The sequence below is a fragment of the Triturus cristatus genome, chromosome 5_2 (assembly GCF_964204655.1).
Source record: "Triturus cristatus chromosome 5_2, aTriCri1.1, whole genome shotgun sequence".
Lineage (NCBI taxonomy): Eukaryota > Metazoa > Chordata > Amphibia > Caudata > Salamandridae > Triturus > Triturus cristatus.
The window spans coordinates 290,024,217-290,036,320 of NC_140588.1; positions in this window are offsets into that span (position 1 = coordinate 290,024,217).

Genomic DNA, 12,104 nt, shown 5'->3' on the forward strand with positions numbered 1-12,104 from the left:
TTATGGAATGAGCTCTTGGTTTACTTAGAAGCGGTGTGTTGGCTTACGGAAAACAACATACAATGAAGGAAACTATGAAATGAAATGAAATAAGAGCTTATTATGCACACTGCAGTCCTGAGGGGCATCCTGGCGCTGTTAAAATATTAGCATTGTACTGAGATTCAATTTCTTCATTTAAGCACAGAAATTAGAAGGCAGTGGGGAGAACTATGATAAGGAAAATAGCCAAGTTTTTAGCTGGTTCCTAAAAATATGCTCATTCAATTCATATCTCAAGGTGTGCGGAAGCTGGTTTAATCAACTAGCTGCTAAGACCAAGAAGGATCTACCGCCTCTAGCCACCAGCCTGAATTTGAGAATGTGCATAAGATTTATATTTGTGGAACTTAAAGTTCTCTGGGTGGGTGACTCTGTCAATGAGATCCTTTGGGCTAGTTTGTAAAAAGATTCTAGAGGCAGGAACCAAGGATTTAAACAGGATAAACAGGCAGCCAGTAAAGTTCTCGCAGAAGGTCAGAGACAAGCTAGTTTAAGCACCAGGCTTACAGCCGCATTTTGGACCACCTGTAGTTTGTTGATTAAGTATTTAGGGAAACCTAAATAAAGACTGTTGCTGTAGACAATGCTTTGGGTCAGTGCATGTATTTCTGTCTTCCATGCATGCAACGAAAGAAAGTTCAGTAACTTCTTCAAGATTTTACAAGGGAGAAGCAGGTTCCTGACACCCATAAGATATGTGGATGGAAGAACAGGTCCCTGCAATGGCTTGTTTTGTAGATGCCATCCCAGTACAAACTGGTCTATATTTCACAAAAAGTTAACTGATGTTTTCTATATCCTTTGTTTTATGTAAATAGAATGTTTTGAATTGTCTAACAATCAAAGACAGGAGCAACCTTGCAGCAGGAGTTGAGGGTTAGGAAAGTAAACCAGCAGAGAAAATGTAAGGTAAAAAATGACAGTCCAAAACTACCTTGAGTTGAAAATTTCCATACAATACAACATTATTATGATGGAAAACTGTATAACGCTCAATCAAAGGTACGGCTTGAAGGACACTGATGTGTCCAACAGATGTCATCACTATCAAAAAAGCCACTTTCGAAGTTAGAGCCTGCAACAACGCCTTCAGGGTTGGACTGGCTACCGGGCGTTTTTTGCTGGGGAGGCAGAGTGGGGCCCAGGTTCACTGCGGAGGGGCCGATTTCGTTGCTGGGGAACTGCAGGCGCTTCTAAATAGACAATGCAAAACAAATAGCTTTAAATCCTACTTTAAAAAAAAAAATTGCATTGTTTATTAAGGAAAGCCTGGTAGCCAGTCCAGCCCTGGAGGCTTATGGATAGGCTCAAAAGGAGGATCTATTAATTTAGAAAGAACAAGATTCACATCCCCTAGAAGGAAGGATGCCGTCTTGAAAAAAGCATTTTTTACAATCCTTCCAAAAAGTCTTTAATCACTGGAACTGTGCAGAAGGACTTTTGAATTGGACCTTTTCTGTAGGTACAATGGCAGTTAGGTGAACTTTAATTGAAGAGTACTGCAGCTTTGACTTTCCAAACTGAAGTCATTGAGAATCTGAACTGGTGCAGCATTTGACTTTTGGTCATTTGCAAGTAGCAAGAGGCAGTGAAGTAAGTGAATTGTGAAGTTGTAATCGTGACAAATTACCTCCGGTGAGTCTGCCTTTATGAGCAAATCATTGAGGCAAGGATAAAGGTAGATTTTCCTCTAGATTAGGAAAGCTGCCACTACAGCCATGAATTTGAAAAATGGTCTTTGTACAGATTTTAGACTGAAGGGAAGCAATATATACTGGTAATGTGCTTTTCTACACTAAATACCAAGAATTGCCTAGGTTTTTCTGTTACTGGGATTTGAAAAAAAAACACCTTGCACATCCAGTGAATACATCCAATCTCCTTTCATCTATTGTCAGAACATGTGTGCAAAGCCAGCTTTCTGAATTCTAGTTCATGTATTTGTCGGCTTATTGCAACTTCAGAATTGGAAAATAGTCCTTCTTGGAAATGTTTCTGGGTACCAAAAATATTTTGAATGGATACCTTTTTTCTGTGTGAAGGAGAAGAGAGTTCTATTGCTTGCTTTTTTGTAGGAGAGATTAAACCTCCTTTCTCAATCATGCTGTTGATGTTTCAGTGGACTTTTTGTTGGTATCATGGGTGGTGATTATTTGAATTGGATGAAATATTTGTGTTCAATGATTTGAAATACTCATCAGTTTGATGTTATATAGATACACTCTGTTGAATGTTGTGATACGCTCCCTCCCACCACAATGCCGAACCTCTACCTCTATAAGGGCATCTTTAATATGGAGTTTGAAGTTGCTGCTGTGGTACCTGTTTGTTTTGCCGGTAGGCCCACTAAGGGGGTTGAACCCTTGGTGTTTCTTGGTACCTTTATTCATGAAGTCAGTAGTATTAGGATCAGTAATATCTCTTTCATTCCTCCAGGCCAATTGCTTTAAAGGTCACAGCTTCATTCTTCATCCTTTCCATTTCCTCATCAGTACGGGAGTCAAAGAGAACAGATCTGGAAAAAGGAAGAGCATGGCAATATAGAGTGGCCGGTAAATCTACGGGGTCCATAGCCGTACTGATCATCTGGTTCAACACTATCTAGCCCTCTTGAATAACTTCTAAATATTTTGCCTTTGTTCTCTAGGTTAGGCCTCTGCGAATGAAGATAGAGTTTCCCAAAGCGACCTTTCATATCTTCAGAGCAAAACAGTATTGCTGGCTATTTTAAGTGCAACCTCAAAAGAACCACACACTTTGTGGACAGCATCATCAATTCTCCTACTTTCCCAGTCTGGAGGGATTATGGTTTCTGGTGCACATGCATATCTTTTTTTCACTGCTGATATGATGACTGAGCCGGGCTTTGGTTTTTGTCGAAGAAATGGAGAGTCCTAGTTTTTATGGCTTGTACTTCTTAAGAAATCTAGGAGCTGTACTTTTTATATTTGCTAGCAACATTTCTCTTCTACTAGTTCTGTGAAACCTAGTACCAGAGGTAACGACAGTCTCAGGAGTATTAGGGAGTGCTAATTGGTTGTTACTCTTCTTGGAACCTCTAATAAGCACAACATAATTAGAGGTACTGTTATCCACTAGCGAGGAGTGCAGTGATGAAGTCAGTGGAGAATTCGAGTGTAGGAGGAATTAGAGCTAGGAGCGGTGTGAGATGAAGGAGAATCCAAGGGTGGTGGTAGAGACCTGGCTGGTGTTTTTCTATGTAGCTTTTCTGGAGACATATGCAAAAGAGGTTGCGTTGGTACAACTGGTGTCACAGGTACTTGCATTTCTTGAGGAGGAGACATTGATATACTCCATTGTACTATCACTAGCTTTGGTGGAATGTCCACAGGTGCTAAAGGTTCTTGAAGAGGATCAGAGGCAGGAATTGTCATTCTGGGAATATTAGCTGGTAAAGGTGACTCTGGAGGAGAAAAAGACAGTTGTCCAGAAGGAGATCCTAACAGAGGAGTGAAAGAGACATGAATTGGGTCAATTGTACTGATATATCGAGGTCGACCTGGAAAGTCTCAACAGCAACCTCTTTGAGTTCCAATTATCTTGACGAATGCGTTCTTACTGACGTTGATGATAGGCCTACCAACAACAATGGTCTTGACATTGATGGCCTTGACGTCGATAGTCTTGATGTCAATGTCTCAACCATTAGCAAGTGTCTCTTCAACATCAGCGATTAGTCTGTAAATGGCAAACCCTTTGGTGCTGAGGCTTGGCTCAACTGGTGATCCTGTGATTATCAGGAGTGCATGGAGTGGCAGTGATGATTTTTACGTTGCCTTTTCTCCTTGGATCTTCCTTCTCTGGAATCTTTTCTGGGACAATGCAAAGGAACAGTAGTGGGAGTCTTTTCTCTACCTAGCTGTTGCTTCCTCTCCTTTTGGCTGTTCCGGTCCTATAACAACTCTCTCAAACAAATTCCTTCTCGGTCCTTAAGTGTTCTTCTTATTATTTTCTGACAGAATGTGAAACTGTACAACGAGTGGATAAATGGTAGACAAATCACACACAGAATGTAGGTCTGTTGCAGCCTTCGTCCACCCAAAACAGGAAAATCTTCACCGATGCAGATACAAAGATTTTGAACAGACAGTTAAAACATTGACTGAAGTGAGAAAATAGAATATTTGAAAAAAAGACCTAAAAAAAAAAAATCCTAAAGTGCTCTAGAATCCAGTCAGCACAAGCCAGAAAAGAAACTGAGGCAGTGAGGCAAACTGCCAGTACAAGGGATGCTAGATATTGAAAGCTGCTGATCTCTTAAAGGAGCAGTATGCCTTTTTTGACCCAGTGCACTCTTAATCTGATGCCTTCATTTTTTCTCTACTGTAATGGGGACGTTTAAGGTTTCATATTTGAAGGACTGCATTTTTCAGGCAGATGCTGCAATGTAGGTTTTAAAATGGCTATCTCAGAAAGGGGAAATTTTTCAGGCAGATGCTGCAATGTAGGTTTTAAAATGGCTATCTCAGAAAGGGGAAACATTAAATACTAACGCATTATTATATGGAGGTGACATGTTTATTGGACCTATTTGAAAGCGTCCATGACCATATCTATGAAGTGGTATGACAGATATATTCTAGGGACCCTGCACACTGGCAAAAGTTATTCTACATTTATGAATATCAGTGATGATTCTACAATACACTTAATAATGATTAATGTGGACACTAAAATGTGTCCCATATCTTTTAGTGTCTTATGTGTGTGTAAGTTAGTGACAAAGAATGTTACCACTTATTTTCTTTCACGGGGGGCGGCCTTAGCAGTTTCCTCTCAAGACTGATTTTGCTAGTTTACTGTATAGGTACAATGTAAAATGTGTGGGGTGTGGTTTGCTCAAGCCAGACTGCATTGAGTGGGTTTGAGATATTTGTTGGTGTGATGAATGGAATATGGCAATGGTTTGCCTAACGGTTCGGGCTTGTTGTGCTCATGCTGAAGTCAGGGGGACTGCGTATCATGACCTGTTCTGTTCTGCTTTGTTATGAAAAATAAATAAATAAATACATTTGGACAAGAATGAAAAATATACATTGCTAGATGGTATGTACAGTTGGTAACATGATGATAACAAACTGAATGGCATATCTGGACTTTGTGACTGTGCATGGTTATGTCTATCTAATGTGTACTGTTGAGTGAAAGTGTGCTATTTTTTGGTATTAGCTGCTGTTAGGACCGTTGTGACAACCTGATTGTATGTGAGATGTTCTGTCTAACATATTCTGATAACTGCAGGACAATGCAAGTCTTATAATAATAGGAGCACATTTCACAGTGCAGTTATTTCATAAGGAAAAATAGAGAATAAGTGTCAAAGTAAATTATCAGTCTTTCCCACTCTGTGCCTTCTAACTAGGATATATTTCAAGATATGTTATCTGTTCAAGATATAGCCTGCTACTTCCATGGCTTCTAAACCATCCCTGAGTCCAGGTGTAATTTTCCAAACATCTCCAAAATGTCCCTTGCAGAGCAAAACCTGGGCTGGTCCGTGAGGATGTGCTATCAGAAGGGGGGACAGGGATGCTCTTATGTTAGCAGAATTTGTCATTTGGGTAAATATTCTTGGAGCCTGATGAGTAAAAGTGAATTGATTTACCAGTTGGCTTGTGTTTTCCTGGTTGCTAAATATGCTTGCTGCCTGTCAGATTTGTATATATGTCTGGTAAATGAATGTCAGTGAGTGCTTCTGAGCAGGGGCGGCTCCTCCACTATTGCGGAGTAGCATCGCTCCACTGCTGCTGCCCAACAGAAGCAACGTTGAAAAAGAATATGCTAATAAAGTAATTTTATTATCACTTTCTTTTTCACCATTGCCTCTGCTGTGTAGCCGAGTCTCAGGGCAGGGCTGAGTTATCCTCCTGAGCTTGAGGAGGAGGAGTTGTGGGCACTACGAAGTGCACATGATGGTTTGGCCGGCCATTTTAGGTCGTCCAAATTGACATGTGTACTTAGAATTTCTCCACCTGGCTGTGTTCTACAGCTGGGTGGAGAAAAGCCAAGGCTACCAGGCACTATCTGAGCGGAAAACCAGGCCGCTCAGACCCATTCCAGCGCTTCTCTCATGCTGGGGTACTCCCAGCATGAGAGAAGCACTGGGATTGGTATCTGGGAGCCTGCGCAGTGTGCACGACTCAAAGATCAGGAGAGGAGGAAGACAGAGTGGACGCAGCGTCAGGTAACTCGTAATTTATTATTTTTATATATATATATTTGTTAATGTATTAATGCCCCCCTTGCCGCCCTACCTAGTGGCATTGGGTGCAACCGCCACTAGATCTGAGTGCCAAATGGCAACAAGAAGCATATTGGGCTGTTCTGGATTTAAGTGAGGAGTAATTTGTATAAAATACAAACCACACTCCAAAGGTTATTCAAGCACTGTGCTTTTATTAATGAACATTCAAATGTACAAAAATCTTCAGAACGTAGCTAGAGAGAACATCATTTTAATATGAAAAATCTTAGGGGCATATTATCAAGAAACAGCGTTAAAATTACCGCCGCTTTAGCGGCAGAAAACTGCCGCTAAAGCGGCGATAAGGGGTTTGATAATATGTCGCAGAGAATTCCCATAGAAGCCCATGTTCTGGTGTCAACATGGGCTTCTATTGGAATTCTCTACGGCATATTATCAAGCCCATTATCGCCTCTTTAGCGGCAGTTTTCTGTCGCTAAAGCGGTAATAATTTTAACGCCGTGCTTGATAATATGCCCCTGTATATCTTAGATAAAGAAAAGATAAAAACATATGGAAATAAAGCCAGATGTTATAAGAAATATTTACATATGAACAATTTACATATTTGAGGAACCTAATGGATTCACCTTTAGCATAATTGATTAAAAATCAAGTCGAGGGTAAAAGGATATTGCCTTGCCAAAAGAAGCAGTGAGGAATGAGAGGGAGAGAGGGTAGAAGGCAATATACAGGGTCATTGAAGGAGTGGTTTTTGTAAGCAGAAAAAAGACGACGTAAAACTGAAGGAGAAATAAAGCATCAAGAAACGGAATTAGATGCAAGCTGATTTCAGTTCAGTAAAAATTGATCAGGGTCAAGGCATGATAACTGGGAGTGTAGAGCTGGTTTCACTTCAGGAAAACGAGCAGGTCTGGAATTCAACGGCAGAGGGGATGGAGAACTAGATGTAAAGGGAGAAAGGGTAAACACTCAGAGGCTGGAAGGGTACTATAAAACAACTATAGGACCAGCAACAAAGAAGCTACAGGAATTCTTGAGGAGATACTGAAAAGAAGGTAGCAAAGATAGAGTTGGAATAGCTATTTGTTTTTTTTCACACACTTTCGAAAGTGCACAAAGAGAGATTGGGGAAAGGGGTTCTGTACGTTGGGCCCGATCCGGAGAAAGACTGAGCCAAGGTTGTCTGTTTCTTACTCTTGACGGCATCTAAATGAACTAGTTTCTTACTCTGAGTTGTCTATCTGACATCTGAATTTCCCAATGTAGGCAAACCTGGGAGTGTACATACACTCCATTGGAGATTCACATACACGACTTTAACTGTAAACCTGGCTTCCAGTGGGAGTCTGTTCAAGGACTTCAGAATTGTAGTGATGGTATCACTGTGGCAAGAGCCAATGATCAAGCGGGATGCAGCAGGTTGTGCATTGCTCACAGAGGCCAGTGTAATTCTAGCGATGGTGAGTCAGATGGTGCATCCATAATCAATTCTTGAAAGACCTAGAGACTGGAACACAACTTTTAGATCAGAAGGAGGAATGAAAGGTTTTATATACACGATTAGCACAAGATATTACGGGACAAGGTGTTTCAATGTCTTGATGTGAAGATTCTTGATTTGCTTACCATGGTTAGGCCCAGTAAAGGGACAGACCTACAAAGCAAAACAGATAAAACACATTTGGATAGGGGACTGAAGGTGGTTGAGGCAATCAGAATGAATTCCGTCTTATGAGCAAGTGTTCGGACATTCATATTTTCATTTTAGTAAAACAAGAAATACATTTAGTAATGCCATACTAGAAGGTCACTTTTTGCTACTCCAGTGTATCATCAGCACATTAGTGGAACTCACTTCTGAAATCATGTAACATTAGACCTCATATACAGAATGAAAAGCACATGAGCTGGAACACAGCCATACAGGACGCCGTCAAAACAGCTGAACAAGGTGAGAAAACTCTTTACTAAACTTGCTAGGAGTGGACCCTTCGGTAGGGAGAAAACTGGATGTTGGCTATTTTTTTCGTTTAATAAAATAGGACAAAGTTACATCTGTATGTGTCATTTATGACATGAGGTTAGATTAATCTACGGTTCGGGCCTGGTTTGGAAAAGATGAAAACAAAATATACATTAGATTACAAAAACAAACGATCTCAAGTGGGTCTGCTTTCTTTTTCACATTATTGTTTATCTTCCTCATACTAAGCACTCAAGGAAGTATGCGCTGCTAGAGTGTACACTGTATTTGTAGCACAAATGTAATACAGTGTGTCCTCCAGCTCGCCATTTGAATTGTGCAGCAGCACTTTGCACTTGTCCAGTAATCTCATCACGGATCCTGCTGGGACCAAACAGGCACTGAAATGGGGCATCCTCCCCATCTCACATACCTACATAGTGCTGGCCTGGGGTACATGCTGGGGCATGGGGAGGGATGCCACTGCAAAGGATAGCCTGAGGAGGGAAATGGCAGTGATTCACAGCAGGCCCCTGATTACTTCAAATGCATGTGTCTGCCCCAAGGCACTTTAAAACCAAGAAAAAAGGTCTGAGCAACAGAGAGCATGGGAGAGTGGGAAATACTGTGTTTCATGTAAAAAGGTATGTGAGTCTCGCTTCCTTCACCTTTTTATACCTCACTTGCTTTATCTCAGACATAGAACCATGTTTAATATGTTACGCAATGTACGTGTGATTATACTCAACTCAAGCTTACTGAATCCTAAAAAAAACTTCAAGAGGTGCAACACACGGAGACTGCATAGATATGATGATCGAATCTAATATATTCTCCCTACGTCTATAATGCAGTCCACCAGCAGACTGTGTATTGCTTAATTTATGAGGGGCCCAAGCTTCTTCTGAGAAGCCTGCTGGCGGTGCTGATGTACAAGCATACCAAAAGCTGCCCAGGTTTGCTTTCACCTCGTGTCTCTTTCTTCACCACCCTACACTTCCTGTATCTTCATCTCGCCACTGCAGGTTCACTTTCACCTTTGCTTTCTCAAATTGTCAATGTTTTTCTGTCTTACTCTCCCCTCCCTCTTTCTCCCTTAGTCCCTCTTGGTGTGTATAAAAGTCTAATGATGAAAAGCAAGTCCCAAAAATGAGTGCGGATCCCCGCACCACTACTGCAAACTCATGTTCACAATAGGTGCACAGACTATGCACATGTGGAATGCAATTGTGGTTACTGAAACTTAAAGCTCATCTAGAAGGGTTGCTGCACATTAATCCAAAATGGCCGGAGCCACCTCAGATTTTCAGATCATATAGACGAGATATATTTATCTCCATGGCAATAATTTATGCAGCTGGTAATTATCCTGAAAATGGTACTGGTACTTATGTCCTACCAGATCTATTCACAGCCATCTTTAAAAAATCTGCTGTTCATTCAAGCTTTAAGATTATAGCAGTCTCCGTATCTCTAGCATGAAGCCAAGAGCAGTGTTCTATCCCAGCCTCGTTCAAGTTCGGGCTGTGCCATATTAAGGGATACCAGCCTTCACTCAGGAGCTCAGTTCCTCACTGCAGTCTGTGACAACATGCATGTTAAAATCCCTATGTTTACAGCGGAGTATGCACCCTGTGCACACGGAGCGTGGAGAGGACTTGCACAGTCAAGAATGTCGAGCTAAACCCATGTGGGTGGCGGAGCGGAGGCTGCTGTCTTTATCAAACAGATGTTTATTGCTTGTTGATGAGTCTGTCTTGTTACTCATACTTAACAATCGAGTTCTCAGTGGACTGTGTGACTTTGAATATTCACCACAACTACAGCCATTAATTCAGATTTCTGGTTCAGCCCGATAAACATTTCCGGAAGCATGTTAGCATTTCCCAGTAGTTTTGTGAGGCTGCCAACAAAATCCTGCAATAGCAATTAATCCCCTGCCTAGAACCACTATAAAGCGTGTGAGCAGCACATCATCTGTGCATGACACAACTGTCATTCCTGGATCCAAGCGCTGTTTCCAGGCACGTGTGGGGATGTTGGGGGCAGTGGGTTCTTACCCTTTTGACTTTTGCGGACACCTACTGAATCACTACTGGAAGCCAGGGACCCCACCTAAACAAGTTCTATGATTTGAACCTCAAAACAATGCACAATATAGAAACAAGTATACATCAAACAAATAAAGACATTATTAAATATTTTATTTTAATTTCATTTTATCAAAAAATATACAAAAGACGAATTTATACATTTTAATGGGAAGATGGGGGCTTTTCAAAAATTGGCTTTATTTCTAAAAGACTAGGCAATATATTAGACTTTAGCATGTCACTTTGTCTTTTTTGTTCATAATGCATGCTCTGTTTTTGTCGGCATAACGAGTACTTCAGTTAAAATAACCATCTGCCCATCCTAGATTCTGCCTGTTGTAACTGCTCCAGCAAATAAAATTAAGGATACCAACTTAATTTTTAGCCACCAATTTTAAATTCCTTCACATTTAAAGAGTGAATGCTCAATTTTACATTTGCATTGTTTATTGATGTTTATTGACTTTATTAATTTGCTGGTATTATTTAATTTTACAAACAGTCGTCGACTTCTGAGTAGACATCGTGGACTCCCACAGATCCAAGGATGCCATGTTAAGAACTGCTGGTCTAGAAACTAACTTGACCTGTGTTTCTTAACCTTTTGACTTCTGTGGACCACACTTAATCATTACTGGAACCTGGAGACCCCCACTGAATCATTATTGGATTCCAGGAAAATCAAGGACCCGGGCCTTAACATTTTTGATAATTTGAACCTCAAAATAATATTTTGAAAATACAGAAACAAGCATTCACCAAACAAATATACAAATGATGAAATATTTTATTTCATTCACAAGCAAATATAACAAAATCTAAATGTTAATGGGACGGTTGGAGGTCTTCTGAATTCAACTGAGGTCACTAATTGTCCATACTGTATTGTTGATGCACTTACACTGTTTCCATGACTCAATCTGAGCTTACTAACTTAATTTTTAGCCTCCGATTTCAAATTCCTGCACATTTACAGAATGTTTTAAAAATGTTATTGTACATTTTTCTTTAGTTGTGTGAACGTCAGTAATCTGTTAATATTATTTAATTTTCTATGCAGTTGCTGACCCCCTGAGCAGGGTTCGCAGACCCCCAGGAGTCCCCGGCCCAGAGGTAAAGAACCACTGAACTAGACAATAAAACAATGAGATGCCATACACATTTTGTCCACTACCTTCTCATAGTGGCATACAATTCCAATGAACAACATAGGCTAAGCTGGATACATATAAGGAGAGAATAGATGCAATGACAACATTTTGTTAACAAGTGGGTACTGTCAATCAAAAAAGAGGACAGGTGACAACACAAATTGTCCATCTTTGGAATTTGTTACTGATGGAAAGACAAGCAACCCCTTCACATCTGATCTGAGGGCTAATATGAGCTACATCACAATATCCGGCCTCCTTTGACATATAATGTACTTCACTACGTGTATTAAAGTTGCCACTGACATGTCCAGTACATTGACTGCCTTACTTAGCTACCTGTAGTGTTCACGGACACGTGATACTCTAAATTGGCTATAAATGCACCTCAATTGCTTCTTCTTCACTCAGCGTTGTGGATGGCACACTGGTACCAACAGTGACATTAGCAGACCACAAGCTAAACAACACACTGGAAGCATGTAAAAAAGAGGTACCGTTTCTCAGCACTGGCATCAGAAGGCTCTCAGTCCTGATTGGATTAGGAGAATTTAAGTTCCAAAAATATTGGTTCTCTTAAGGAATATATTCTCATAGATACCCATCAAAATAAGCAGAGAAGACGT